Genomic DNA, 16,456 nt, shown 5'->3' with positions numbered 1-16,456 from the left:
GTACTTGATGACAGAGAGAGACAGTGGAATGAGTTTGGGATTAATACAGGGCTATGCTGAGAGAGAGAGAGAGAGACAGTGGAATGAGTCTGGGATTGATACAGGGCTATGATGAGAGAGGCAGAGGAATGAGTTTGGGATTGATACAGGGCTATGATGAGAGAAAGAGAGAGACAGTGGAATGAGTCTAGGATTGATACAGGGCTATGATGAGAGAGAGAGAGACAGTGGAATGAGTCTGGAATTGATACAGGGCTAGGATGAGAGAGAGAGAGACAGTGGAATGAGTCTGGGATTGATACAGGGCTATGGTGAGAGAGACAGTGACAGTGGAATGAGTCCGGGATTGATAGAAGTCTATGATGAGATAGAGAGTGACAGTGGAATGAGTCTGGGATTGAAACAGGTCTATGATGAGATAGAGTGACAGTGGAATGAGTCTGGGATTATTACATGGCTATGATGAGAGACAGAGTGACAGTGGAATGAGTCTGCGATTGATACAGGGCTATGATGAGAGAGAGACTGTGGAATGAGTTTGGGATTGATACAGGTCTATGATGAGAGGGAGACACAGTGGAATGAGTCTGGGATTGATACAGGTCAATGATGAGAAAGCACAGTGGAATGAGTTTGGGATTGATACAGCGCTATGATGAGAGAGAAAATGACAGGGGAATGAGTCCAGGATTAATACAGGTCTATGAAGAGATAGAGAGTGACAGTGGAATGAGTCTGGGATTGATACAGGTCTAAGATGAGATAGAGTGACAGTGGAATGAGTGTGGGATTGATACAGGGCTATGATGAGAGAGAGACTGTGGAATGAGTTTGGGATTGATACAGGTCTATGATGAGAGGGAGACACAGTGGAATGAGTCTGGGATTGATACAGGTCAATGATGAGAAAGCACAGTGGAATGAGTTTGGGATTGATACAGCGCTATGATGAGAGAGAAAATGACAGGGGAATGAGTCCAGGATTAATACAGGTCTATGAAGAGATAGAGAGTGACAGTGGAATGAGTCTGGGATTGATACAGGTCTAAGATGAGATAGAGTGACAGTGGAATGAGTGTGGGATTGATACAGGGCTATGATGAGAGAGAGACAGTGGAATGAGTTTGGGATTGATACAGGGCTCTGATGAGGTAGAGACACAGTGGAATGAGTTTGGGATTGATACAGGGTTATGATGAGAGAGAGAGAGAGAAAGTGGAATGAGTCTGGGATTGATACAGGTCTATGATGAGAGACAGACAGTGGAATGAGTCTGGGATTGATACAGTGCAGTTGAGAAATGTATTGTGGCCCAGGAGAATGATGAACTCCGTCACTGGCTCAGCAGGAAACACAAACCATAAGGAAAGGACTGGGGGTAATCAACAAAGCTTTACAGTTGAATAAAGTCTCTTTAATCACACTCTCCGTCAACTGGGATTGGGGGTGATATATTAACTTGGTTTGAGGAATTCTTATTGGTCAATAAACAGAGATGGGAATAAACTGAATATTTTCGGTTAGCAATCTTTGCGGGGGCGACGCAACATTCTAACAATCACAGAATCCCAGAATAGTAACAGTGCAGAAGGAGGCCATTCGGCCCATCGTGTCTGCACCGGCTCTCTGAGCATTTTAACTTCGTTCCAATCTCCTGCCTGTTCCCCGTACCCCAGCACATTGTTTCTATTTAAATAACCATCCCATGCCCTCTTGAATGCCTCAATCAAACCTGCCTCCACCACACTTCCAGGCAGTGCATTCCCAACCCTAACTGCTCGCTGTGTGAAAAAAACATTTTCTCACCTCGCATTTACTTTGTTTGCAAAACACTTTGAAACTGTGCCCGCTGGTTCTTGACCTGTTGACGATTTTGAATAGTTTCTCCCTATATACTCTGTCCAGACCCCCTCATGATTTTTAAATCTTCCATCAATTCTCCTCACTCCCAACTGCTCCAATCTTTCCCCATGAAACAGCGCTTACCACTTTGGCACCAGTTATGCATCGATCCCTCAGTACTGACCCTCCGACAGTGCAGCACTCCCTCAGTACTGACCTTCCGATCGTGCAGCAGTCATTCATTATTGACCCTCTCATAGTGCAGTGCTCCCTCAGTACTGTCACTCTGACAGTAGAGCACACCATTCCAACAGTACACCATATTATTGTACTGTTGCAGCATAGTGATTGTTTTCATGTGCTAGTATTCCAGAGACCTGGAAATTGAGTTCAAATCCCATCTGGACACTTTGCAAATAGAAATTGAAGTAATTAAGATATTAGGCAATAAAGACTGGTATCTGAAGTGGAGGATTTGAAAATATTGCATTCTCATGGAAACCCATCTGGATCACTAATACACTTTAGAGCAGAAAATTTAGTGGCCTTACCCCATCTGGCCAACCTGTCACTCCAAACCCACAGCAATGTGCTTGACTCATGACTACCCCCTGAATTGCCCTAACATACTGAGTTATATTGAACAATGACAGAAAAGCTCCAATCAGAATAAGGATGGTGAACTTCCAAGCATAGACCGAGGCACCAGAAATGAAAATGGATCACACACTGGGTATTATGGCACGACCATGGTGCTCAGTGGGATAGATTGAGAACAGATCTAGCAGCTCAAAATCAGGCATCAAAACACTGGGTAATAGGATTAACCTGGGATTAATACAGGAGTGTAAGGAAGCAGTGGGCGCAAGCTGTGATTGATTCAGGGGTATGGTGTGAGAGGGGGACAGAGGGATTCATTTGGGTTTGATAAGGGACAGTAAGAAATGAGCAGAATGTTAGGATTAGTTTGGGATTGATACAGGGCTATGATGAGAAAGAGAGACAGAAGTGGAATGAGTCTGGGATTGATACAGGGCTATGATGAGAGAGACAGTGGAATTAGATAGGGATTGATAAAGGGCTATGATGATAGAGAGAGAAAGACAGTGGAACGAGTATGGGATTGAGACAGGTCGTTGATGACAGGGGGAGACAGTGGAATGAGTTTAGGATCATTACAGGGCAATGATGAAAGAGAGAGAGTGGAATGAGTTTGGGATTGATACAGGGCTATGATCAGAGAGTGAGAGAGAGACAGGGGAATGAGTCTGGGATTGATACAGGGCTATGATGAGAGAGAAGGAGAGACAGTGGAATGAGACTGGGATTGATACAGGGCTATGATGAGAGAGACACAGTGGAATGAGTCTCGATTGATACAAGGCTATGATGTGAGAGAGAGAGAGAGAGAAAGTGGATTGAGTCTTGGATTGATACAGGTCTATGATAAGAGAGAGACACAGTGGAATGACTCTGGGATTGATACAGGGCTATGATGAGAGAGAGAAACAGTGGAATGAGTTTGGGATTAATACAGGGCTATGATGAGAGAGAGAGAAAGTGGAATGAGTCTGGGATTGATACAGGGCTATGATGAGAGAGAGAGTGACAGTGGAATGAGTCCCGGATTGATAGAAGTCTATGATGAGACTGAGAGTGACAGTGGAATGAGTCTGGAATTGATACAGATCTATGATGAGTTAGAGTGACAGTGGAATGAGTCTGGGATTGATACAGGGCTATGATGAGAGAGAGAGTGACAGTGGAATGAGTCCGGGATTGATAGAAGTCTATGATGAGATAGCGAGTGACAGTGGAATGAGTCTGGGATTGATACAGGGCTATGATGAGAGAGAGAGACACACAGTGGAATGAGTCTGGCATTGATACAGATCGATGATCAGAGAGAGACACAGTGGAATTATTCTGGGATTGATACAGGGCTATGATGAGACAGAGAGAGAGACAGACAGTGGAATGAGTCTGGGATTGATACAGGGCTATAATGAGAGAGAGAGAGAAAGTAGAATGAATCTGGGATTGATACAGGAGCATGATGAGAGAGACACAGTGGAATGAGTCTGGGATTGATACAGGTCTATGATGAGAGAGAGAGAAAGTGGAATGAGTCTGGGATTGATACAGGGCTTTGATGACAGAGAGACACAGTGGAATGAGTTTGGGATTGATACAGGGCTATGATGAGAGAGAGAGAGTGACAGTAGAATCAGTCTGGGATTGATACAGGTCTATGATGAGATAGAGTGACAGTGGAGTAAGTCTGGGATTGATACAGGTCTATGATGAGAGAGAGAGAAAGTGGAATGAGTCTGGGATTGATACAGGGCTTTGATGACAGAGAGACACAGTGGATTGAGTTTGGGATTGATACAGGGCTATGATGAGAGAGAGACACAGTGGAATGAGTCAGGGATTGATACGGGGCTATGATGAGAGAGAAACAGAGACAGCGGAATGACTCCGGGATTGATGCAGGTGTATGATGAGAGAGACACAGTGGAATGAGTTTGGGATTGATACAGGGCTCTGATGAGAGAGAGTGACAGTGGATTGAGTCTGGGATTGATACAGGAGTACGATGAGAGAGACACAGTGCAATGAGTTTGGGATTAATAGAGGGCTATGATGAGAGAGAGAGAGAGAAAGTAGAACGAGTCTGGGATTGATACAGGACTATGGTGAGAGCGACAGTGACAGTGGAATGAGTCTGGAATTGATACAGGGCTATGATGAGAGAGCGAGAAGGTGGAATGAGTCTGGGATTGATACAGGACTATGATGAGAGAGACACAGTGGAATGATTTGGCATTGATACAGGGCTCTGATGAGATAGAGATGCAGAGGAATGAGTTTGGGATTGATACAGGGCTATGATGAGAGCAAGAGTGACAGTGGAGTGAGTCTGGGATTGATACAGGGCTATGATGAGAACGAGAGTGACAGTGGAATGAGTTTGGGATTGATACAGGGCTATGATGAGAGAGAGACAGTGGAATGAGTCTGGGAATGATACAGGGCTATGATGAGAGAGAGACACAGTGGAATGAGTTTGGGATTGCTACAGGACTATGATGAGAGACAGTGGAATGAGTTTGGGATTGATACAGGGCTCTGATGAGATAGAGATGTAGAGGAATGAGTTTGGGATTGATACAGGGCTATGATGAGAGCGAGAGTGACAGTGGAATGAGTCTACGATTGATACAGGTCGATGATGAGAGAGAGACAGTGGAATGAGTTTGGGATTGATACAGGTCTATGATGAGAGAGACAGTGGAATGAGTTTGGGATTGATACAGGGCTATGATGAGAGAGTGAGAGAGAGACAGTGTAATGAGTTTGCGATTGATCCAGGTCTATGATGAGAGAGAGACAGTGGAATGAGTCTGGGATTGATACAGTGCAGTGGAGAAATGTATTGTGGCCCAGGAGAGTGATGAACTCAGTCACTGTCTCAGTTGGTAACACAAACCCTAAGGAAAGGGCTGGGGGCTAATCAATGAAGCTTTACAGTTGAAGAAAGTCTCTTGAATCACACTCTCCGTCATCTGGGATTGGGGGTGATATATTAACTTGGTTTGAGGAATTCTTATTGGACAATAAACAAAGATAGGAATCAACTGAACATTTTCGGTTAGCAATCTTTGCGGGGGCGACGCAACATTCTAACAATCACTGAATCCCAGGATAGTAACAGTTCAGAAGGAGGCCATTCGGCCCATCGTGTCTGCACCGGCTCTCTGAGCATTTTAACTTAGTGCCCATCTCCTGCCTGTTCCCCGTACCCCAGCACACTGTTTTTATTTGAACAACCATCCGATGCCCTCCAGAATGCCTCAATCAAATAACTTATGTACATATACACCCAGGACTCCCTGCTCCTGCACACCCTTTAGAATACTATCCTTACAAGATAGTTTAATATTTTTGGGATAAAATATCGGGGGAAGGATCTGAAGGGCTTTGGAGATGGTGTGAGATTGGACTGGCTGGACCGGCATCAGGGAGGAGGGACTTCAGTTAACCTGGAGAGACTGAAGTCTCTATTAAATCTCCTCCTGAGAGCAGAGAAGACTAAGAGGAGATTTAATGGAGGCTTTCAAAATCATGAAAAGTTTCATCGTCTCCCCACTGGCAGGAGTTTTTCTGACCAAAGGACAGAGACTGAAGATGAAGGCAAAAGATCCACAGATAAGGAGAAGTGATTCCCCGCAGCGAGGTGTTGTGAACTGGAACCTGCTGTCTGAATGGAGCGGACAAATAGGAATTGAAGAATTATTGAAGGCAAAAAATTCCACCATTCTGTTTCCCAAGTCTTCCCTTGGAAGTGCTCGTTGAGACAAGTACTGACTCCCTCATACCTATTCCTACGACAATCTGATAGTGATCTCCCTGCACTAGATTGAATGCAGTTTGTCAGCTTCTACGGGAAGGGATGGCTCCAGGGCAAAAAACTATTTTAGAAAAACATGCCTGCGCAAACACATTGCCAGCCAAAGGTTTTATTTAGCAGACCGATGAGATTTCGGTCTGTTTCAAGTGCACCTCAATCGCGCCCTCTCATGTCTGAATCTGAAGTTCGTCGGCTCAGGAAACCACTCGAGAGGTTTCAGCCCCATGAAACAGCGCTTACCACTTTGGCACCAGTTATGCATCGATCCCTCAGTACTGACCCTCCGACAGTGCAGCACTCCCTCAGTACTGACCTTCCGATCGTGCAGCAGTCATTCATTATTGACCCTCTCATAGTGCAGTGCTCCCTCAGTACTGTCACTCTGACAGTAGAGCACACCATTCCAACAGTACACCATTTTATTGTACTGTTGCAGTATAGTGATTTGTTTTCAGGTCCTCGTATTCTAGAGACCTGGAACTTGCGTTCAAATCCTATCTGGCACTTTGCAAATATAAATTGGAGGAATTAAGATATTCGGCAATAAAGGCTGGTATATGAAATGACAAATTTGACAATATTGCAATCCCATGGAAACCCATCTGGATCACTAATACCCTTTACAGCAGAAAATCTGGTGGCCTGACCCAGTCTGGCCAATCTGTCACTCCAAACCAACAGCAATGTGCTTGACTCATGACTACCCCCTGAACTGCCCTCATAACATACTTAGTTATATTGAACAGTGACAGAAAAGCTCCAATCAGAATAAGGATGGTGAACTTCCAAGCATCGACCGAGGCACCAGAAATGAAAATGGAGCACACACTGGGTATTATGGCACGACCATGGTGCTCAGTGGGATAGATTGAGAACAGATCTAGCAGCTCAAAATCAGGCATCAAAACACTGGGTAGTGGGACTAACTTGGGATTAATACAGGAGTGTAAGGAGGTAATAGGCGCAGCCTATGTTTGATTCAGGAGTATGGCGTGAGAGGGGGACAGAGGGATTCATTTGGGTTTGATAGAGGGCAGTAAGAAATGAGCAGAATGTTGGGAGTAGTTTGGGATTGATACAGGGCTATGATGAGAGAGAGAGAGAGACAGTGGAATGGGTTTGGGATTAATACAGGGCTATGATGAGAGAGAGACAGTCACAGTGGAATGAGTCTGGGATTGATGCAGGGCTATGATGACAGAGAGAGACAGTGGAATGAGTTTGGGATTCATACAGGGCAATGATGAGAGAGAGAGAGAGACAGTTGAATGAGTCTGGGATTCAAACAGGGCTATGATGAGAGAGAGACAGTGGAATGAGTTTGGGATTGATACAGGTCTGTGATGAGATAGAGTGATAACGGAATGAGTCTGGGATTAATGCAGGGCTATGATGAGAGAGAGACACAGTGGAATGAGTCTGGGATCGATACAGGGCTATGATGAGAGAGAGAGAGAAACAGTGGAATGCTTCTGGGATTGATACAAGGCTATGATGAGAGAGAGACACAGTGGAATGAGTTTGGGATTGATACAGGGCTATGATGAGAGGGAGAGACACAGTGGAATGAGTCTGGCATTGATACAGGTCTATGATGAGAGAGAGAGAGAGAGAGAGAGACGCAGAGGAATGAGTAAGGGATTGATACAGGGCTATGATGAGAGAGGGAGTGACAGTGGAATGAGTCTGGGATCGATACAGCACTATGATGAGAGAGACACAGTGGAATGAGTTTGGGATTGATACAGGGCTCTGATGAGATAGAGACACAGAGGAATGAGTTTCGGATTGATACAGGGCTATGATGAGAGAGAGACAGTGGAATGAATCTGGGAATGATACAGGGCTATGATGAGAGACACAGTGGAATGAGCCTGGGATTGATACAGGTCCATGATGAGAGAGTGAGAGAGAGACATTGTAATGAGTTTGCGATTGTTCCAGGTCTATGATGAGAGAGAGACAGTGGAATGTGTCTGGGATTGATACAGTGCAGTGGAGAAATGTATTGTGGCCCAGGAGAATGATGAACCCAGTCACTGGCTCAGTAGGAAACACAAACCCTAAGGAAAGCGCTGGGGGCTAATCAATGAAGCTTTACAGTTGAAGAAAGTCTCTATAATCACACTCTCCGTCATCTGGGATTGGGGGTGATATATTAACTTTGTTTGAGGAATTCTATTGGACAATAAACAGAGATAGAAATAAACTGAACATTTTCGGTTAGCAATCTTTGCGGGGGTGACGCAACATTCTAACAATCACAGAATCCCAGGATAGTAACAGTTCAGAAGGAGGCCATTCGGCCCATCATGTCTGCACCGGCTCACTGAGCATTTTAACTTAGTGCCCATCTCCTGCCTGTTCCTCGTACCCTAGCACACTGTTTCTATTTAAATAACCATCCCATGCCCTCCTGAATGCATCAATCAAACCTGCCTCCACCACACTTCCAGGCAGTGCATTCCAAACCCTAACTGCTCGCTGTGTGAAAAAACGTTTTCTCACCTCACATTTACTTTGTTTGCAAAACACTTTGAAACTGTGCCCTCTGGTTCTTCACCTGTTGACGATTTTGAACAGTTTCTCCGTAGAGACTCTGTCCAGACCCCTCATGATTTTTAAATCTTCCATCAATTCTCCTCACTCCCAACTGCTCCAATCTTTCCTCATTACTGAAGCACCTCATCCCTGGAACCATTCTGGTAAACCTCTTCTGCACTCTCTCCAATGCGTTCACACCCTTCCCATAGTGTGGCGCCCAGAAATGTGCACAGTACTCCAGCCGAGATCGAACCATTGTCTTACCTAAGTTCATCATAACCTCCCTGCTCTTGTACTCTATGTCCCTGTTAATGAAGTTTAGAATACTGCATGCTTTAGATACAGCTCTCTCTACCTGTCCTGTCACCTATAATAACTTATGTACATATACACCCAGGTCTCCCTGCTCCTGCACACCCTTTAGAATACTATCCTTGCAAGATAGTTTCATATTTTTGGGATAAAATACTTGAGGAAGGATTGAAGGGCTTTGGAGATGGTGCGAGATTGGACTGGCTGGACCGGCATCAGGGAGGAGAGACTTCAGTTAATGTGGAGAGACTGAAGTCTCTATTAAATCTCCTCCTTGAGAGCAGAGAAGACTAAGAGAGATTTAATGGAGGCATTCAAAATCATGAAAAGTTTCACCGTCTCCCCACTGGCAGGAGTTTTGCTGACCTGAAAACATAGATTGAAGATGAAGGCAAAAGATTCACAGATAAGGAGAAGTGATTCCCCGCAGCGAGGTGTTGTGAACTGGAACCTGCTGTCTGAATGGAGCGGACAAATAGGAATTGAAGAATTATTGAAGGCAAAAAATTCCACCATTCTGTTTCCCAAGTCTTCCCTTGGAAGTGCTCGTTGCGTAAAGTACTGACTCCCTCATACCTATTCCTACGACAATCTGATAGTGATCTCCCTGAACCAGATTGAATGCAGTTTGTCAGCTTCTACGGGAAGGGATTGCTCCAAGGCAATAAACTATTTTAGAAAAACATGCCTGCGCAAACACGTTGCCTGCCTAAGGTTTTATTTAGCAGTTTTGGATACCACACCGATGAGATTTCGGTCAGTTTCAAGTGCACCTCAATCGCGCCGGCTCATCTCTGAATCTGAAGTTCGTCGGCTCAGGAAACGACTCGAGAGGTTTCAGCCCCATGAAACAGCGCTTACCACTTTGGCACCAGTTATGCATCGATCCCTCAGTACTGACCCTCCGACAGTGCAGCGTACCTCAGTCCTGACCGTCCGACAGTGCAGCACTCCCACAGTGCTGACCGTCCGACACTGCAGCAATCCCTCAGTGCTGACCTTCTGATCGTGCAGCAGTCATTCATTACTGACCCTCTGATAGTACAGTGCTACCGCAGCACTGCCCCTCTGACAGTGGAGCACTCCCCCAGTACTGTCACTCCAACAGTGCAGTGCTCCCTCAGTACTGTCACTCTGACAGTACAGCACACCGGCAGTGCCAACATTCCAACACCATACTATTGTACTGTTGCAGTATAGTGATTGTTTTCAGGTGCTCGTATTCTAGAGACCTGGAACTTGCGTTCAAATCCTATCTGGCACTTTGCAAATATAAATTGAAGGAATTAAGATATTCGGCAATAAAGGCTGGTATCTGAAATGACAGATTTGACAATATTGCAATCTCATGGAAACCCATCTGGATCACTAATACCCTTTAGAACAGAAAATCTGGTGGCCTTCCCCAGTCTGGCCAATCTGTCACTCCAAACTCACAGCAATGTGCTTGACTCATGACTACCCCCTAAATTGCCCTCATAACATACTTAGTTATATTGAACAGTGAAAGAAAAGCTCCAATCAGAATAAGGATGCTGAACTTCCAAGCATCGACCGAGCCACCAGAAATGAAAATGGAGCACATACTGGGTATCGTGCCACGACCATGGTGCTCAGTGGGATAGATTGAGAACAGATCTAGCAGCTCAAAATCAGGCATCAAAACCCTGGGTAGTGGGACTAATTGGGGATTGATACAGGAGTGTAAGGAGGTAATGGGCGCAACCTGTGATTGATTTAGGGGTATGGTGTGAGAGGGGGGCAGAGGGATTCATTTGGGTTCGATAGAGGATAGTAGGAATTGAGCAGGATTATTTGGGATTGATACATGGCTATGATTAGAGACAGAGAGAGACTGTGGAGTGAGTTTGTGATTGATACAGGGCAATGATGGGAGAGAGAGAGAGAGAGAGAGACAGTGGAAAGTGTTTGGGATTGATACAAGGCTATGATGAGGGAGAGAGACAGTGGAATGAGTTTGGGATTGATACAGGGCTATGATGAGAGAGAGACACTGTGGAATGTGTTTGGGATTGATACAGGGCTATGATGAGAGAGAGACACTGTGGAATGTGTTTGGGATTGATTCAGGGTTATGATGAGAGAGAGACACACTGGAATGTGTTTGAACTCGAACCCAATGAAGTCTGTTCATTGATTCGAGTGACAGAATGATTAGCGGGAAAAGGAGATGTTAAACTGTTGGCACTGTCAGTTCCATGTTATAGGCCACAACATTTACATTGTGTCTAAGTGGGTTTCACTCACTCGTTCTGAAGGAGGGTCATGGGTTCAAGCCTCAACTGTAGAGACTGGTACCACAATCGAACCAATAGACAACAGCTCCAAACATGCAGCAGTCCGTCGGTACTGACCCACCATCAGTGCAGTGCTTCCTCAGTACTGGCCACTCCCTCAGTATTGCCCCTCTCGCAGTGCACCACTCCCTCAGTACTGGCCCTCTCACAGTGCACCACTCCCTCTGTAATGAATGTTACAGTGCAGCACTCCCTCAGTAATGACCCTCTTACAGCCCAGCACTCCTCTTAGTACCAACCCTATGAAAATGCAGCACTGCCTCAGCACTGACCCTCTGACAGTGCAGCATTCCCTCAGTACAAAAGCTGAAAGGATGCAGTGCTCCCATGCAGCTTGCGTCCGACAGTCCAGCGCTCCCTCAGTCTTGATCCTCCAAGAGTGTCATGCTCCCTCACTACCGACCCTCCAAGGCTGAAGCGCTCCCACAGTATTAACCCTCCGAAAGCCCAGTGCTCCCTCAGTACAGAAACTGTGACACTGCAGCACTCCCTCAGACCGACATTGAAGCGTTCCCTCAGTATTGACCCTCCGACACTGCAGAACTCCCTCAGGACTGACCCTGTGACAGTAAATCACTCCCTCAGCAACCATCATGGGCTGAATGTCCTGCGCAGTGTGATATCATTCTACGTTTACACTTCCCTCAAATTCCTTGCTTGTTTAATGTCACCTGTTCATGCGGCGGCCAACTGCAACGCCATCCTCTGCAAGAATTGCGAGCAGGAAGGGCATCAGACAAAGGACTGCAAACAGACTAAATGCAGCAGCCTGTGTGGTGAGGCAGGCTACCTCGATAAGACCTGCCCCAAACATTGCCTCACTTATGCACAGGCAGCCAAAGCCAACGAGGGGGGAGCGGATGGAATACTTAGTCTCACTATTACCAAGGACACTTGCAATCCTCCAACCACCGAGGCTTCCAATGAGAACAATGGGACAAAGGAGGACATGGAGAGAGACATGATTGAGGCAGCAGACAGCCAAACAAATGCACTGCCCCCTGATCCTCCCACTCCTCAGCAGAGCGTATCAATGGAGGAGGAAGCAGCAGAAAATCAGCAGAGGGAGTGGCAGCTGGTGAAGACAGCCAAAAAGAAGAAGGGGCTCAGAAGGGACCAAGCCACTTCCCAGACGAGTGGCAAGAGGCATCTCCCATCCGACACGGATGACAAGGGCTGCTGCTCTTCCGAAGAAGAAGGGTAAGGGCAGCACCTACAGAAGAAGCAGCAAAGCTCTAGGGAGTAGGAGGACGTGACACCCGAGCTCCAGAACATTGGAGACAATTAGGAGAGCATCGCACTCCAACATTGCCCACAACCCAAAGAGGCCAGCGCACCCCAGCCCCAGGAATCTGCAAGCAGTGAAGCACTAAGCGCACCCCAGTTCCGGGGAGCCGGGAGCAGCGACACCCCAGAGGGGATGAGGATTGGAGAGATTTCACCAACAGAGAACAATTCAAAGCTCGTTCCTTGCACAAACCCCCAGATGCCACCTGAGCGGAACATCTCCAATGGGGTGGTTCAGGACAGTTTCCTCAGCCCATCCAAAGTGAGACAATTTGTGAACACTATGGGTATGCAGGAGCAGACCAAAGGTCTGGAATTGTCAAAGACAGCAGGTTTGGTAAGCGGCAAAGTGCTTTAAAAATGGGGATAAAGATTGTATCCATAAATGTGTGTAGCATTAAATCAACTACGCGATGTGTTGCGACCTTGGACTACCTTGCCAAGGTCAAAGCTGACCTGCTGTTTCTACAGGAGTGTGCGATACCTCACCACAGCTCCTACAGGCAATGGTCACGATAGTGGTCCCAGGGGCCATCGATCTGGTCGGGAGGAAACGACTCACGTTCCTCCGGCCTGGGAATTCTGCTGCGGGGAGGGAACCTTGCCTCCGAGGTTAAGGAGCTGGTGGGCGGGCGCCTCCTCGTTGCAGACGTAATGTACAAGAATGCTCCACTCCGCTTAATTAACGTGTATGCCCCGGCACAAAAGGGCGAGTGGCTGGCGGTCTTTCAGCAGCTCCCACAGCTGCTGGCAACCTCCAGGCCGGTTATTTTGGGCGGTGACTTCAACTGCATCATCGATGCGGCTGGACGATCCAGCAGGGCCAACAGCAGATTGGACACTACGTCCAGATCCCTGATAGAAACTGTAAAGGATGCCAAGCTGCACGATGTCTTCAGCAACCCTGCAGATGGAGCGCAGCGTAGATACACCTGGTCACGGCCAGACGGGTCCATCTGTTCCAGGATAGACTTCCTCTTTGTGTCCCGTGCGTTCACAGTCAGATCCACCGATGTCAAGCCAGTGTTCTTCTCTGACCACTGCCTCCTACTGGCTGACTGTCACTTACAGGAAGACCAGAGGGTTGGCAGGGGGGCATGGAAGCTGAACGTGTAACTGCTGACCCCAGAGAACATTGAGGAGCTCAAGAGGGATTACAATGGAGTACCATGAAACCCCTCTTTGAGTCCCTGACACACTGGTGGGAAGCGATCAAGGAGAACATCAAGGGCTTTTTCATCCTCAAAGGCATTCAGAAAGCTAGAAAGGAACAGAGGGAAATGTCCCAACTCCAGAAAAACATGCAGAACCTGCTCCGGTTGCAGTCAATGTGGGTTGATGTCAAGGAAGAACTCCAAGAGGTGAAGAGCCAGCAAGCCTCGCTCTTTGCCTCGGAGGCCTCCTAGATCATCACCCGGTCCAGATTCCGCTCCATGGAGCAGGATGAGACGTGCTCACGTTTCTTCTTCCAAAACGTACACAGAGAGAGCTCTGTGATCAGCAGCCTGAAGGAGGAAGACGGCTCAGTAAAGTCATCGCAGTCTGACGTTTCGAGGATCAGCAAATCCTTTTATGCCAGATTATATGAGGTGAAGCCCACAGACAGAGTGGCCTCCCAGTCCTTCTGCCCTCTATCACGGAGGTCTTAGACGACAGTACAAGGGAGAGCCTGGACAAACCGCTAACTCCGGACAAACTGGCTATGGCCCTTGAGTCCTTTGAGAAGAGTAAGACGCCCGGAAGCGACAGCTTGCCGGCTGAGTTGTATTCGGCTCTGTTGGACTGGATGGGCCCAGACCTGCTAGAAGTGTACGAGTGTATGCTTCTGGCTGGCAGCATGTCAGAATCCATGAGGAAAGGCATAGAAACATGGAAACTAGGAGCAGGAGTTGGCCATTCGGCCTTTTAAGCATGCTCCGCCATTCATTATGATCATGGCTGATCATCCAACTCCATAGCCTGCTCCCGCTTTCTCCCCATACCTTTTGATCCCTTTCGCCCCAAGAGCTATATCTAACTCCTTCTTAAAAGCATAGAATGTTTTGGTCTCAACTACTTTCTGTGGGAACGAATTCCACAGGCTCACCACTCTCTGGGCGAAAAAATTTCTCATCACCTCAGTCCTAAATGGTCTACCCCATATCCTCAGACTGTCACCCCTGGTTCTGGACTCCCCCATCATCGGGAACATCCTTCCTGCATCTACCCTGTCTAGTCCTGTTAGAATTTTATAGGTTTCTAGAGATCCCCCCTCATTCTTCTGAACTCCAGCGAATATAATCCTAATCGACTCAATCTCTCCTCATATGTCAGTCCCGCCATCCCAGGAATCAGTCGGGTAAACCTTCGCTGCACTCCCTCTATAGCAAGTACATCTTTCCTCAGATAAGGATACCAAAACTGCACATAATATTCCAGGTGTGGTCTCACCAAGGCCCTGTACAATTGAAGCAAGACATCCCTGTTCCTGTACTCAAATCCTCTGGCTATGAAGGCCAACATACCATTTGCCTTTTTTACCGCCTGGTGCACCTGCATGCTTACCTTCAACGACTGGTGTACAAGGACACCCAGGTCTCGTTGCACATTCCCCTCTCTCAATTTAGAGCCATTCCGATAATAATCTGCCTTCTAGTTTATGTTACCAGAATGGATAACCTCACATTTATCCACATTATACTGCGTCTGCCACGCACTTGCCCACTCACTCAGCTTGTCCAAATCACACTGAAGCATCTCTGCATCCTCCTCACAGCTCACCCTCCCACCCAGCTTTGTGTCATCTGCAAATTTGGAGATATTACATTTAATTCCCTCATCTAAATCATTAATATATGTTGTGAATAACTGGGGTCCCAGCACCGATCTCTGCGGTACCCCACTAGTTACCCCCGCCTGCCATTCGGAAAAAAGACCCGTTTATTCCTACTCTTTGTTTCCTGTCTGCCAACCAGTTTTCTGTCCATCTCAATACACTACCCCCAAATACCATGCGCTTTAATTTTACACGCCAATCTCTTATGTGGGACTTTGTCAAAAGCCTCTGAAAGTTCAAATAAACCACATCCACTGGCTCCCCCTCATCAACATTACGAGTTAAATCCTCGAAAAATTCCAGTAGATTTGTCAAGCATGATTTCCCTTTCATAAATCCATGCTGACTCTGTCTGATTCTGCCACTGTTTTCCACGTGCTCAGCTATTAAATCTTTTACAATGGACTGTAGAATTTTCCCTACTACCGACGTCTGGCTGACTGGTGTATAATTCCGTTTTCTCTCTGCCTCCCTTTTTAAACAGTCGGGTTACATTGACTACCCTCCAATCTGTAGGAACTATCCCAGAGTCTATAGAATCTCGGAAGATGACCACCAATGCATCCACTATTTCTAGGGCCACTTCTTTAAGTACTCTGGGAAGTAGATTATCAGGTCCCGGGGATTTATCGGCCTTCAATCCATTCAATTTCCCCAACACCATTTCTCTACTAATACTGATTTCTTTCAGTTCCTCCCTCTCACTAAATCCTGTGTTTCCCCAACATTTCTGGTATGTTATTTGTGTCCTCCTTTGTGAAGACAGAACCAAAGTATATATTTAGTTGGTCAGCCATTTCTTTGTTCCCCATTATAAATTCCCCTGTTTCTGACTGTAAGGGACCTACATTTGTCTTCACCAATCTTTTTCTCTTCACATATCTATAGAAACTTTTACAGTCAGTTTTTATGTTGCCTGCAAGC

The sequence above is a fragment of the Cetorhinus maximus genome, unplaced genomic scaffold (assembly GCF_964194155.1).
Source record: "Cetorhinus maximus unplaced genomic scaffold, sCetMax3.hap1.1 HAP1_SCAFFOLD_1332, whole genome shotgun sequence".
NCBI classification, from domain to species: Eukaryota; Metazoa; Chordata; class Chondrichthyes; order Lamniformes; family Cetorhinidae; genus Cetorhinus; species Cetorhinus maximus.
This window is presented reverse-complemented; position numbering follows the sequence as displayed.